The sequence below is a fragment of the Papilio machaon genome, chromosome 22 (genome assembly GCF_912999745.1).
Source record: "Papilio machaon chromosome 22, ilPapMach1.1, whole genome shotgun sequence".
Lineage (NCBI taxonomy): Eukaryota > Metazoa > Arthropoda > Insecta > Lepidoptera > Papilionidae > Papilio > Papilio machaon.
The window spans coordinates 1268675-1283698 of record NC_060007.1 but is presented as its reverse complement, the minus strand read 5'-3'; the positions used below and the strand labels follow the sequence as shown (position 1 = coordinate 1283698).

Below are 15024 nucleotides of genomic sequence, written 5' to 3'. Positions count from 1 at the left end.
TGTGAGTGACCGTTACTGAATATTAGTGTTAAAAATTATCAAGTTTCATTCGACACGGTGGTTACTTGTGAATTAAATTAAATTCATAAACATTTTATGTGAATTAGTGTATCCTGTTATGACTAAATTTAATGTGCCGTTGAATAAATGAATGTTTGTTGTGTACTTTGAAATAATAGGATAAAAGTGATTATTATATTGGATTACGGATTTCTGTGTATACAATTAAGGAACAACGGGTAAGTTAGACCTTAGTTTACTTTTAGGTACTATTTCAAAGTGTGCGCTAAAGCTTTTGCCACGAATGCCTCCGTCTTGAATAGTTGCTAACGTGCGTACAAGATAACGGATTACAGTAGATTGCGTTGATTTTGATAAGATAGGAACATCACGAAAGATTCTAAAGCGCGAACATTTTTCAAAAATAACCTTCTAAATTATCTTCATGTAATATTTTTTAAGTGTTATAAAACGCACTTGAAGACTGAATCAAATTTTTCATGCTCTATTTCTCCCTGAATGTTAAATTTCGAAATATTTTGAAGTGAATGTACAGAATACTGGCATTACTCATTCGTTGGTTCTGATTCACAGCTCATGTTAACCAAATTAATATGTTGTATGATTTTTTCACTTTCTAGAGACTAATTTTCAGTCACTTTATTTTTACTTTTTGTTGTAGAAATATTTATTTTTTATTTTTTGAGTATACAATGTTTTTGAACTCTCCAGTTTGCAAAAATACTATATAAATTGAACTGAATTTTAAAATTACTTCATATTTTATACATGAGATTGCAAAAATTTTTTGATCTTAATTTTAATATTTACATTCTACTTGAGTATGCTTTAAAACCTTTTTAAATGCTTTGATATCTGTAAAGAAATTACCATGTAATTATATAAATGTCACATTATAATGTTTCACTACTTGCCACAGATACTCCGGCTAAAGCATAATATTTTTGTAGTTTTAAAAACACATATAGGTTTGGTTTTAGCCATTTTTTCATGTGCAAGGAACTTTTAAATTAATAAACATTGGTTTATTAAAAAAAGTACATAAAATTCCATTATATTTCTGAATTTATAGTAGATACATGTATATTATATGTAAAATTTATAAGATGAATTGTAATTATATAAAATTGCAACATTACATAATGAGTAATGTAAATGCATTTTGTTGAATCAATTGTACAACCTTCAAATATTTGCATACAATAGCTTAGTTTTAAGAGAAAAACGGGGAAACCTAGGGTCACCAGTTATTTGGCAAAATTACCAATCTAAGTTAGATTATTTTATTTTTGGATCAAGAATGTGAATGGGCACAGTTGGTTAAGGTCCTAGATGATTCTCTAGAGGGTCAGCTGCTTCTCCTTACTCGTCCTTCATGCCCCAGGGGCAGTGTCAAGAGCACTTGAAAAAACTTCCATATATGTGGCAATGTGTTAAGGTGGTGAAAAAGGTTTGTCAGGACTGTCACTTTTAATTACTTTTTCTAATATTTATTAACTAAAAATGCATCTTACTTAATATTATAAATGCAAATGTTCAGATGGATGGATGAATGTTTGTTGATGAAAGGTATCTTTGAATGTATCAACAGATCTTGATGAAATTTGACACAGATGTAGAACATAGTCTGGAATAACACATAGTCTACTTATTACGTTTTTTTTTAATTGCGCGCGGACGGAGTCGCGGGCGACTGCTAATACACGTATTTTAAAATAGGCAATACCAATATTTCTGAACATATTTTATTGTTTTTCATTTCATTGTCTAAATGAAGTAATCCTTGTACTTTACAATGAAGTCATCGCAATACTCATTATACAAATTCTTGCCAGTTATTATTAAACATTACTGTTAGAATTCTGTTGAAATGCAAGTGTTGCTAATTATGGTGAGGATTGCATCATTTATATATCGTTATGAACTTGTTTATAATTATATTATGAACTTGATTATAATTACACTAGAATCATACGGCAAAGAATTCTCATAGTTAATTAAATGCTATCTTACTAATATTATAAACTAGCTTTTACCCGCGACTCCGTCCGCGCGGAATAAAAAATAGAATACGGGGTAAAAATTATCCTATGTTCGTTTCCTGGTTCTAAGCTACCTGCCCACCAATTATCAGTCAAATCGATTCAGCCGTTCTTGAGTTATAAATAGTGTAACAAACACGACTTTCTTTTATATATATAGATAAGACGCAAAGGTTTAGATGGATGTTTGTTAGAATGTGTCTGTGGAATGTCTCAACACATCTTCTTAAAATTTGGCATGGACGTCAGAACATAGTCTGGAAGAACACATTGGCTACTTATTGTGTTTATTTTTATTCTGTGCGGACAGAGTGGCAGTTGACAGCTATACTTACATCATACAGAGAATAAATTTTTTAAGTTCAAATTACAATTATAGAGATAGATTTTTAGTTGGGTGGTAGTAGTATTGGAGCTATAGTGTCCTCAAGTCCATGACTAGTGTGTGTTTTGCTTGAAAGAATATTGAACAATTTAAAAATTCATTGAATTTATACAGTATGACATCAATACAAAATATAATAATGTTATATAAGTCTTGTTCTTTGGGCACTGAGGGTCGCAAATTGAAGAAATACTTAGGGAAATTAAGCACTTTGGCTCGCACATTGAGCAAACCATCGACCCAAATGTTTAAATCCTTACTCATAGTGTATACAGTTAGGACATCATTATAAATCAATTGGGCAACACTTAAATTTAAAAATAATATTAATTTTTTATCAAAATCTTGATACACATTTTCTTTTGACACTTAAGGAACCAGTTTGTTGTGTTGACATCAATAACCTCTTGTTATTCTACTGTGAATCAGTTCACTTCATGCAGAATTAAATTAGTATTTATATTTATGTTAAGATTATTTAGTACTAGCTTTTACCCGCGACTCCGTCCGCGCGGAATAAAAAAAAAAAAAAAGAAAACGGGGTAAAAATTATCCTATGTCCTATTCCTGGTTCTAAGCTACCTGCCCACCAATTTTCAGTCAAATCGATTCAGCAGTTCTTGACTTATAAATGGTGTAACTAACACAACTTTCTTTTATATATATAGATTTAAGATTTATCATTCTTGTAGCTTATGCATGCATAGACAATAAGATGTTTGGGCTAATTGATCAATATGATAAAAAAAAAACAGTCGAATTGAAAACCTCTTTCTTTTTGAAGTCGGCTAATAAGTGTTATTTGGCATGTCATCATTCATTTAATGTAATACTAGCTTTTACCCGCGACTCCGTCCGCGCGGAATAAAAAAAAATTGAAAACGGGGTAAAAATTATCCTATGTCCTTTTCCTGGTTCTAAGCTACTTGCCCAGCAATTTTCAGTCAAATCGATTCAGCCGTTCTTGAGTTATAAATGGTGTAACTAACACAACTTTCTTTTATATATATAGATATATTTATTGGACTGAAATTAAATATAAGTAAATGTTTCTTTATTAAAACTACCTACTTTTGATTAAATAAAAATGTAAATGTTGAAACTACTTTATTACCATTTATTTTTTAATTTATTTAAAAATATAAATTTAATTTTCATTTATTACTTCGAAGTCGGGTTAACAATAACATTATGGTTTAAAAAATCTTGGCCGATCCCACATTAGTGGTATAAGGCCAGGGAGATGATGAAGATTATAAAATTTACTTTCGTAACTACTCTCTATCAGCTAAGATTGAGTTTAAAATCGTTCTGTAACTGTACAATTGAGTATAAACAAAATATCCTAGAAAATTATAGTCACCCTAACATTCCAGTTAATGTCCAGTGCAAATGTTTATTAAATCAATTCTTTCACCGTGAGTCGATAATAATGGCCGGCGGTGCAGAGCCGAGGAATTACGGTATTCGGGGATTGCTTGCACCGGTTAACCGTGGCAAGGTCGCGAGCCCTGTCACTCGTGTTTACACACACTAATAATGATACAATAATGTACTCTATTCTATAAGCTTTAAGATATGTTATTGTGTAATCAATGTTTGTACCGTGACAAGTTATATACACAAGTGTCTATGTTACTGTAAAAGTGTGGAACTAATGCTATTACTTTGGCTTTGGCCTACTTTACGGGTTATTTGAAAAATTTATACGGCACGTAAATTATTTCCGATTTTTCGTAAAATGTCTTAATGTTTGCTCTAATTAACATGCATTTTAATTCGTATTTATTTATCATTGAGTATTTGAAATTTTTTACGGATACTAAACTTTTACATTTAACTATTTTTTAATTTATCTAATGTTGAAATAAAAACCTGAAGAACTTTTAGATATCGTAAACTTTGTGTAGGAGGTTTCTATCATTCATAAAAGGAAGTTATATGAATTTTATGTACTATAGCTGTCGCCCGCGACTCCGTCTTCGCGGAATTAAAAAAAACGTAGTAAGTGGCCTATATGTTCTTCCAGACTAAGTTTTATATCTATGCCAAATTTCATCAAGATCCGTTGTGCCGTTTCGGAGATACCTTCTCAAACAATCCATCCATCCATCTAGACATTCGCATTTATAATATTAGTAAGATATGCAAGTTCTTGCATATAATGTAAAACTCAATTTTTATTGGCTTAAAATGTAGAGTTACAAACTATATTAAATTATGTATTTCCGTTTTATAAACACCTACACGACCGGATCTTTGCAATTTCGTTATATTACCTGGAAAATTTGTTTTTAGTACGATATGCAACTTGATTTCACTCAGTTCATGCATATATGACAAAAATGACTGGAACATAGGATGCATGATGTCAGTTTGAACAGGCAAAAATCAAGTATATATGTACTGTTTTTGGTATTTTCAGTTAACAGTCCCTCCTATAGAAGTATTACTTCATAAAACATAACGGTTACGTCCATCGGATGTCCTTACATTCATATCACTGGTCTCGTCCGACACGAGGAATGGAAACGTTTCGCAACCCGCCTGTATACAGTTCACGGAAACGTGTGGAAATTGGAAACGTACCGGATTTAGTTGAGGAATGTAAATCCGATGACCCTCGTATCACGGTATCCGATTTTACGTTCCGTTTTAACGTTTTTACTTGTTATTTTTTTTCAATTAAAGGAAATTAAAAACTAATTGTTCATTAGTTACATTGTAAGATTAGTTATTGAATTGCTAGTTTTCGAAGAAGTCGTGTTATATTGTAAGTATAAGGTCGTTCGGAAAGTCATTTCGTTTTTTCTTGACTTAGGATTCATGTATTTTCGACGAAGTTGAACCATGTCCTGGTCGGAGTTGATAAAGGCATTATTAAACATAGAAAATAGAAATAAAAATGAAATGACTTTCCGAACAACCCAATTTTTATTGACGTTTTACAAAAGCAACATTTTGATTGTATTTTTTCACCTATTTTTTACACTTTAGGAAGTTAGAAATTTTTCTTATATTTCTAAAATACATGCACGCAATTTCTATCTTATTTTTAATATCTTACTAATATTATAAATGAAATATTGTGGATGGATGGATGTTTGTTGTCACGTAACTCCAAAACGGCAAAATGTGAAATTTTGGAACAGAGAAGGGAACACGAACAGAGTCGCAGATGTTTTAGTGAATTTATATTTGAATACCCTTGTGCTCAAATAAGATGTTAACTTAGTTCTGGCGTCTAAGCGCTAATTGTACTGAAAAAGGAAGTATGATTTAGTGCACATTGTCTTGTCCGTCCCGAGCTAAAACAATTGCTAACGGCCTCGATTTAACGGATGACTAATGGACACTTTTCTTTAATTCAGACTCGTATGCTTTTTAGCCGACTTCAAAAAGAAGGGGGTTATCAATTCGACTGTATTTATTTTATCTATATATATAAAAGAAAGTCGTGTTGGTTACACTATTTATAACTCAAGAACGGCTGGATCGGTTTGACTGAAAATTGGTGGGCAGGTAGCTTAGAACCGGGAAACGGACATAGGATAATTTTTACCCCGTTATCTATTTTTTATTCCGCGCGGACGGAGTCGCAGGTAAAAGCTAGTATGTAATATGTAAGGCAGTCAGTTACACAAATCGTTTTACGCTTTATGTATTTTAATTATAATATACGAAGCTGCTTGCTATCAAATAATTTAATATTGTTCGAATGATTACAGTTATGTATTTCAGCGTACAATAATCAATTAGTTACCGCAACCGTAATTATATAATTTACATTGAATTTGAATAATTGCATTAATTTATACCGTTATGTACTTACATTTTTTATATATAAGGCAATATTGGAATAATTCAATGTGGTTGAGTTTAAAATAACAAATGGAGTGGTAAGGATTGTAAGTTTTTTTATTTTGAAAATGTCAAGCTCGTTTCGGTAGCGTTGACAGTAATGTTATTGCGCTGTGGAATTCGTTTTATAGAACTTAATGTTCGTTACTTAAGGTCACGGTTCACCTTTTGACAAAAAAACACAGACAGAAATACCGCTTTGTTTTTAAAATTTTACTCGTAGGACTATACGTGATGGTTTGCCAGCCAAGTTCTGATTTCTAATTTAAAAGATTAGTATGTATGTATTGCAAAGTCCATGTGTTTCTAAGTATCACAGTATAACTGTATAATAATCGATTACTAATTATTATTAGTTTATTATTATTAGTTAATTATCCGCCTGTCTTTCTTTTATGTATCGTACTTATATAATACTAGCTTTTACCCGCGACTCCATCCGCGCGGAATAAAAAAATAGAAAACGGGGTAAAAATTATCCTATGTCCGTTTCCTGGTTCTAAGCTATCTGCCCACCAATTTTCAGTCAAATCGATTCAGCCGTTCTTGAGTTATAAATAGTGTAACTAACACAACTTTCTTTTATATATATAGATTTTTATGTCCAAAGCTTTATATTAATAAGTATTTAATATCAGTTCTTTTGCTGGTTTATTCCTGTTTCCTGTCATATCCAAACAGTAACACACAAACAAGATGTTTACGATAGTCGTAAACTCTTAAAGCAAGAAATATTTTTCTTACAACTGGTTTGTTATTTAACCACACAAGGATCTCTTCTATAAAAGTATTAATTGCGGTAGTACGACTCATGTATTGGTTATAAGGAATGCTACTCATCCCCTTTTTACTTGTTCCTTTTGTGGAATTACGTCACCCAGCAGTTGACAGCTAAATCACAACATGACCAGCGATTTACTTTATATAAGCAGTTGCTTGTGACTGTTCGCATGGAATAAAAAAAAATTAGTAGTCTATGCTCTATTTCAGACGGCAATCTATCTCTATGCCAAATACTATTTAGATACATTTAGCGGTTCTGGACTTATGTAGTAACAAACTTTCGTGCATCCATCCAACAAGAGTCTCGAGACGCACAAACAGTCTTGGCAACTATATTTATATTTGTAAAGAACAAGTCACAATATACAGTAGGTCATATTTTGACTGTCCCTTGTTTTTCATTAAAACCAGTTTTATAATAAAATGCGTGTCCACCGGTTTGCGGAATTTCATCGTAAGTTTTTTTTTTGGATCTGTTTTGAGGCGTGCTGGAATTTTAAGGTTGTGTTTTTTATAAAATAACTCACACTTTTAACCAAGAAAGGTAAGACACAAAATGGACCTTGGCTGTGGAGGACATCGAACATTTTTTTATTAACATCCTAGAAATTAGTACCAGACAAACAAATGCCTAAATTCATAGTATGTTGGTGACATAGATATAGTAAAGAACAAGTCACTTTAATGTATACCTCAGTTCTACTATTGTCAGTAAATGCTGATAAAGCCACAAATAAATGTCTAAACACTGTGGCACTGAACAATAATTTATGAACATGTCAGCGCTTAAACATGTGCTACTTTTTTACTAATCGGACTCTGAATCGGAATCGGAAGGACTGGAAATGAGAATTCAATAATCGATTAGTCCGAATAATAATTTGTATACTCTAAAAATTATTCGATCTCCCATCGTATCGGTAGTTTTTTTTTATGGTTTCCAAACCTTTAACTTAAACAGATCGAGTAGAGTAAATGAATTAAAATATACATTAAAATCTTTTTAATATAGAAATGGCTCTAAATCACGACATGGCTTTCCTATAAATAATAGGCAACTTGATAGTATTAGTCATAGTCTCAACACATTATCGCCTATTACTCACTATGTATAGTTGTAACTTATCGGATGATTAACTTATATATAAAATTCTCGTGTCACAATGTTAGTTACCATAGTCCTCCGAAACTTGACCGATTTTTATTAAATTTTATATGCATATTCAGTAGGTTTGAGAATCAGCTACTATCAATTTTTTATTCCCCTATTAAGTTTTTTTTAACTGCGCGCGAATGGAGTCGTGTGCGACAGCTAGTTATAATATAATTTTCAATTTATGTACTAAAGTTGTCCGGTAATTTGTCTTTTGTTTTAAGGTTTTGTGTCCTCATTTCTACATGACGTCTCTATAAGTCAGATCAAGGCCAATTCTTATAGTTTACAGTTGAAATTAAAAAATATATAGACGTAAAGGTAAACAAGATTGTTTATCATGTGATTAATAAATAACCGTAGTTTTTCTCATTTAATAAGAAGTCCTGATATGATGAAAATACGTTGTTGTAGAATGAAAAGACATGGAAATAAGTAAGTGATACATACATAAGATAAATAAATAAAAATACCACATCTATTTCTATATTTTTTTCTGTTCAATATATCACATTAATCGACATTGATCCGGTGATGTTATTCAAGTTCTTTTACAGGGTCAAATTTACACTTTCGTGGTATTGTTAAGGAAAGTACTACTGTTTATAAACAGTACAGTATTATCTAGTGTTAATGAGCAGAATTATAAACATATAGGTACATATTAAATCTAATATAAAGGTTTCTATGATCGCGTCACGTCACGCGTCGGATTGAGTTTTCTAATTCGACTTTATATTCTTTGATTATTAATTTTTACAAAAGAAACTAAATACCTATTAGTATAAAACAAATGTGTTTTAAATTCAAACATGTTTTCCAAGTGACGTTTTTATAAATTTTAATACGACAAAAACAAGTTCTCCAACATTACAAATTACGAGTTGAAGACCGTGTTATTTTAGACGGCTTGGCATATTGTAAGCCACTCTCTCCAGAATTGCCTTATCTAATATATAACATAAAATTCTCGTGTCACAGTTTTCGTTGCCATACTCCTCCGAAACGGCTTGACCGATTCTCATGAAATTTTGTGAGCACATTCAGTAGGTCTGAGAATCGGCCAACATCTATTTTTCATAACCCCCCCCCCCATTTTTTTTTTATTTTTTTAACTGCGCGCGGACGGAGTCGCGGGCGACAGCTATTATCAAATATAAATGTAATGTTATGATCTTACCAACTTTACTGTGGCCATTGACACCATCAGTGGTAACACTATTCATCCTCAAGCACTCTTAATACTTTGAAATAGATTAGACAAAATACGGAATTACTTCCATTTCGCGCCTGTCTTTTGCGTGATCGTGGTATCTATTTGCCTCTATCCCAGTTAACAAACGCGATATATCTGGCACAGAATTTTCTTAGATTTATCTACGTTCATATATCACGCTAGCTTAAAGGTTTTCGGACTGGATTGGTTAATATCAAGTCTGTTTTGCAATGCAATACTTGATGACAAGCCTTCATTAAAGATGTTGCAAATGTTTCGCGTTATTTGCAATCCAAGGATGCATAAGGTCATTTAAAAATATATGCATATTATTTCTACATTTTCTATCTCTAGGATTTATGGTTATGGTTGAATAGGTGAATGAATTATGGTAAAATATGTCTTATAGTTATGTAGTTATGAATTATAATTGCTTGAGTTACAGTTAAGGTGTAGTCTTAAGGTATGTTAATAGATGGAGCCGGTATAATAAGCATGTTATTTTGTACATCTAACAATCTGACACGAATTATGTTGAGAAAGCGTGTAACAAAAAGATTAATGATTTGTTAGGAAGGGTATGGTTGAGATGTTTTATTGATTGCTTTTGTGTTTTTTTTTTACTCGTTTGTTTTATAACTTGTGTATTTATTATTTTTCTAACCAGCTTTTTATTTGCGAATTTATTTAGAAATGTGAGTCAAATGAAGTCATTAAAAATCTTCAAGGTTTTATATAAACTGCTTTTCATCTTCTCTTAGTAAAATCCCTGTTAATTATAATTAATTATAAATGGATTAAAGAAAACGACCTTTTATCAAATCTAATTAGCACGTCAGAGGTCGCTGTGCACGATCGACTGCTCAGCGACCTCATCCACCTCAGCATTGGTAGGGCATCGTTATAATAAACATTGCTGGATGATGACTGTCATCATGTCACGCCTCAAATCGCAACAGAAATTAAGAATATTTATCTGTAATCTCTAGTTTCTAATATACAGTGGAAGAATTTAGTTTGCTTCCCAGTTAGGATTAATTATATGCAAATCACCAGAAGAGTCAAATGGTATTTTTCCCTGAATGGGTAGGAAATAAATGTCCTCGAATGTATAAAAAACAAATTCGTCCTTCTTGTTCTCTTAAAAAACAGACATTTTCTATCTGTTTTAAAGATGATTGCGCGCTAAGTTTTCTTCACTTGAATATGAACTGTTTTGTTTTATGAAGTTACGGCCGCGCCTTTAAGATACTGTTAAAGTTTTAAAGGTCTGATGTAACAAAAGAAAACTTAAAAAGGCTTTAAATTGGATAGACAGATTATTTAGAATACGGGTTTTTTCATGTATTTTCTATAAACTCGTCTCGTATGTCAATAGACGAAAAAATATTTAATTAACAAGATAGTCCGTCGTTACGATGTCGAGTGCAGTTAAGTGCCTCAGAACTGCTGACACGTCGAGGGTGCTCCAGTTTCAAGCGGGAACAAGGTTCGGTTCTTATTATATTCGGTTTCAAATTTTATTATAATAAAGAAAAAAATATATAACACCAGATAAAGATGAGAGAGAAACCTCTTTTGACGGATGAAGTTACTCTCTCTTGAATTTGGAATCGCGAGACTTTCGGTATAACAATTTCATTATGCCGATAGTAATAAGGAACAAAAAGCATTAGGTAAATGGAACAGGCCACTATATTTACTGGTGATTGCGCGAGGAGCCGGAATATGACCGGCAAATAGGTTAGTTATAAATATAAAACGCATTAATATGGCGCGGACAGAACTACTGAGAGCATTGTTAACATAATATTTTCATCAGCAGACTTCCTTAAAAATGTAGTTAACGTGTGAAAAATATCTGGGTATTATCTGGTCTATTTTAAACATACATGCTTAATTTTGATCTTTAAGATTCTGTATTGTTCATTCAAGGATAGCAAATTGTCTGGGCTATTCTTTGACGAACAGTGGTTACCAAATAAATTTCACGAGTAACTGTGGGTTTCTGAAAGCATAATCTCTGTTTACAACAATTTGTCATCTATATTTTGTAAAAGAAAATGACAGGGATGACGATATGTTTTATGCAGACATTTTGGTCTCGGAAACCTACGATAAGTAAATCGAGAACGTGAAATACTTATTCGCAAATGCGACAAAAATGTATTAATGTCGCTACAAACGCATATTTCTACTTGTAACACTTTCATAGCTTGACGTAATCGATGTCAATCAGTGCGTATTCTCTCGTAACTCGTAATGGAAAGTGTTTTAGTTGATAGTTTCAATTAATCGTTACTTATAATTACTTTACCGTCGAATATTATGAAAATAAAGTGTTCAGATAGTTTATTAAACCATAGAAAATATCAAATTAAACTTTATATATATATTTTTTTTTATTTTATTAACAGACTTGATGGAAATAAAATATGGTTAATGGAAAGCAAATATGACTAACCGTTGGTTTCTGAGACCAAAGTCCATCTACAAAAATCATCTTTGACAAAAGATAGATAAGTGTGTTTTAAACGGGGATTTTGGTAAGACTTGCCTAAGTTTGTTGCATTGAATGTGAACATAATTTATATTTAATATCTGCGGATACATATAAATTTCAGAAGCGTATATTATCATATCATTTGTAGATTAATTCTAAGATGTTATTGATAACGGCAGTAATTAATGCAATTTAGTTTAATTATTATTGCAAAAGCAGTTTGCAACATTCTAGACGGCCCATTTGCATGTGATTTACATAACCAAAAAATCTTTTAGATACTGTACAAGAAAGTAGTTTTAATTCATAATGCTATTTTCTTATATTAAGTAACTAGCTTTTACCGGCGACTCCGTCCGCGCGGAGTTAAAAAAAACTCAATAATAGCCTATGTGTTCGTCCAGTATATGTTCCTACAGTTTACATCTATACCAAATTTCATTAGGATCTGTTAAACCTTTCCGGAGATACCTTCAAATAAAGATCCATTCAACTTTCGCATCTTCTTATACCTATATAAAGAAAGTCGTGTTAGTTACACTATTTATAACTCAAGAACGGCTGAATCGATTTGACTGAAAATTGGTGGGCAGGTAGCTTAGAACCAGGAAACGGACATAGGATAATTTTTACCCCGTTTTCTATTTTTTATTCCGCGCGGACGGAGTCGCGGGTAAAAGCTAGTTTATAATATTAGTAAGAGTTGAATTGTTATAGGTGGGTTCTAGCATTTAAACACTTTAAATAGGTGATTTGTTTTACAAAAGCGGCCATTTGTCATCGAAATAAATATGCATAAATTTGTATGCCCTGAAGTGTGCGACTTAACGATTATGTTATGCGCGTGATGGTGCAATGATTGCGTGTAATTAGTTGCGCAACGTTAACGGGTAGTCGCGCCCAATCCACGGTTATTGCTTTACGCGAATTACAAACAAGTACCTACAATCAATATGTTCATGTCCGATTTATGATTTAAAGGAAGCGCGATCAGTACCAACAGTTTTGTATCTATGTGATTTTAGTTTTTTTTTTCTTAATTTTCAAGAGAATCAGTCTCAAATACGAATGAATTCATGATTTTTCTTTTACCTTGATGAACTGTAAAACTGTATAATCTGTAAAACTCAGCATATTCTCTTATAGCTTTCAATTCTGGCAATCCGTTAAAAGGCTAGGATTCATTGGAATAGAAAATCTCCGCTTTAGTCACGCTCTGTCGACGGTCGGATGTGGGGAGCGGCCGCTACAGATTCGAATGGACGTTTTCATGCAGTTAATCAATGGAGTCAAATATGTCCGCACCAGTTCATTGATAAATATTTTTAATGAAATGAAATATTTTTAGGTTTTGTTGCATTTTTGTTTACTCTTATATTTAGCTGCTTTTGATCGTGATTTAAATTTTAAAATGATTTCTTATTTATTAGTCTTTAATTCACTGTTTATTAACAGGTTATTTTTTACCATTAAGTTTTTGGTTTTTATTATATTTGAGCAAATTTAGTAGTATACTGTTTATATAAAAACCTAGTAACACTTTTTTCCACTGAACCGTATCGGACTCCAGCTGAGAAAGTAAATTAATCAGTGGAAATTATTCATGCACGTGTCTTCGTACCGCTTCAGTGGAAACGTCCCTTTTTATTTTTTTTATTTTACGACAGCTGACCGTTATTGGTAAGAGCACACGGTAATCCAGACACAAGTTGTCTATTTTATTTTTGGCAGCTTAAGTTGTCATGGAGAGACATAATATGTATTCCCGTCCAGCAATTTATTCTTTTGGATCCATCGTTCACAATATGTGTCTAAGACGATTATCAAAATACTTCCTTTAAATAAAATATTGCCCTTAAGAAAAGCATAGATTTAACAATGACTCCTCTATCTTACTAATATTATAAATGTGAATATTTAGATGGATGGATGGATGTTTGAAAATTTGTGATGTTTTTCATTCATCGCGGACAGGATCGCGGGTGACAGCTAGTATTATTATATTAATGTTTGTAAATATAAACCACGTATGCGACATATTGTCCTTAAGATGTCACCTTGTTATACGAGTATTGTATAACAATGCTAGGGCCTTGGTAGGCGCACGCGACGTGGGCCTAGACCTAGGTAATGCAATTACTGGATTGCGGTCGGCGCAACGGACCGTGAGGTCTTATGGCCCTCGTAGCCACCGCTGTGGTCGCTACGAGGTCAATGATCTCTCGTAATTCTTATTCTTTAACTTGTTTTGAAGTTAAGAAAGACGAAGAGTTACATCTGATACAGTTACATAAGACCTGTAACTCTTTTCCTGGCCGTGTCCTTTGTAAATGATGCATTTCTCGTCTGTAGCAAAAATCGAATTATAATAGCGAGTTTTTTTTTATAAGAGAAGGTGGCAAACGAGCAGCGGGAACACCAAGGTGTTCATCGACGCCCATGGACATCTGCAATACCAGAGGAATCGCAAATGCGTTGCCGGCCTTTGAGATGGTGATACGCTCGCTTCTTGAAGGACAGACCATTCCACAACGCGACCGTGTGCGGCAAGAAATTTCGAGTTATAATTTGTTGCATTTACAGCAAGATTTGTCGCTTGGAATTAGAGCAATCTGAGTCAGCATTTAATTGCCAAGTCATTGTCGTCAACGAGCTTGCGCGTTAACACCTTATCTTGATGTATTCGAATACGTTTGAAATCGTATTTTTTTAAATTCCATTTAAGATGTTAACGGATGATAATAAGTTTTAATCTACATCTAGTGACGTCACGAACTGAATATTTAAGTAAGAATACATAGTGTGCAGGTTAAAAAGAAAACAAATAGTGGATGTTTAAATAAAATTCTTAGATTACCAGGTTCTCTAAAATCTCCCTCTGTAAAACAAAAGCAAAGCTCGTACGGGAATGAATTCAAAATATAATACACTCTGTAGCTCTTTTCTACTAATCACTAAAACTTACCTTGAAATCTTGCTAATGTTTTGTTAGCCAGATTTACATAATGCACCTTACTGTTCTACTTTTAAAGTCTTTATTTGATCGTATACGCTTACGAG

General features: G+C 32.5%; 1 protein-coding gene across 1 annotated transcript in view; it reads left to right on the top strand.

Annotated features, from left to right (window-relative positions):
* The window catches only part of LOC106719363 (protein kinase C and casein kinase substrate in neurons protein 1), a 77230-nt gene continuing 62206 nt past the window's right edge, over nt 1–15024 (top strand). The window contains exon 1 of the mRNA XM_014513697.2: nt 1–239. The gene's annotated coding sequence lies outside the window, so the exon portion shown is untranslated. The remainder of the gene's footprint in view (nt 240–15024) is intronic.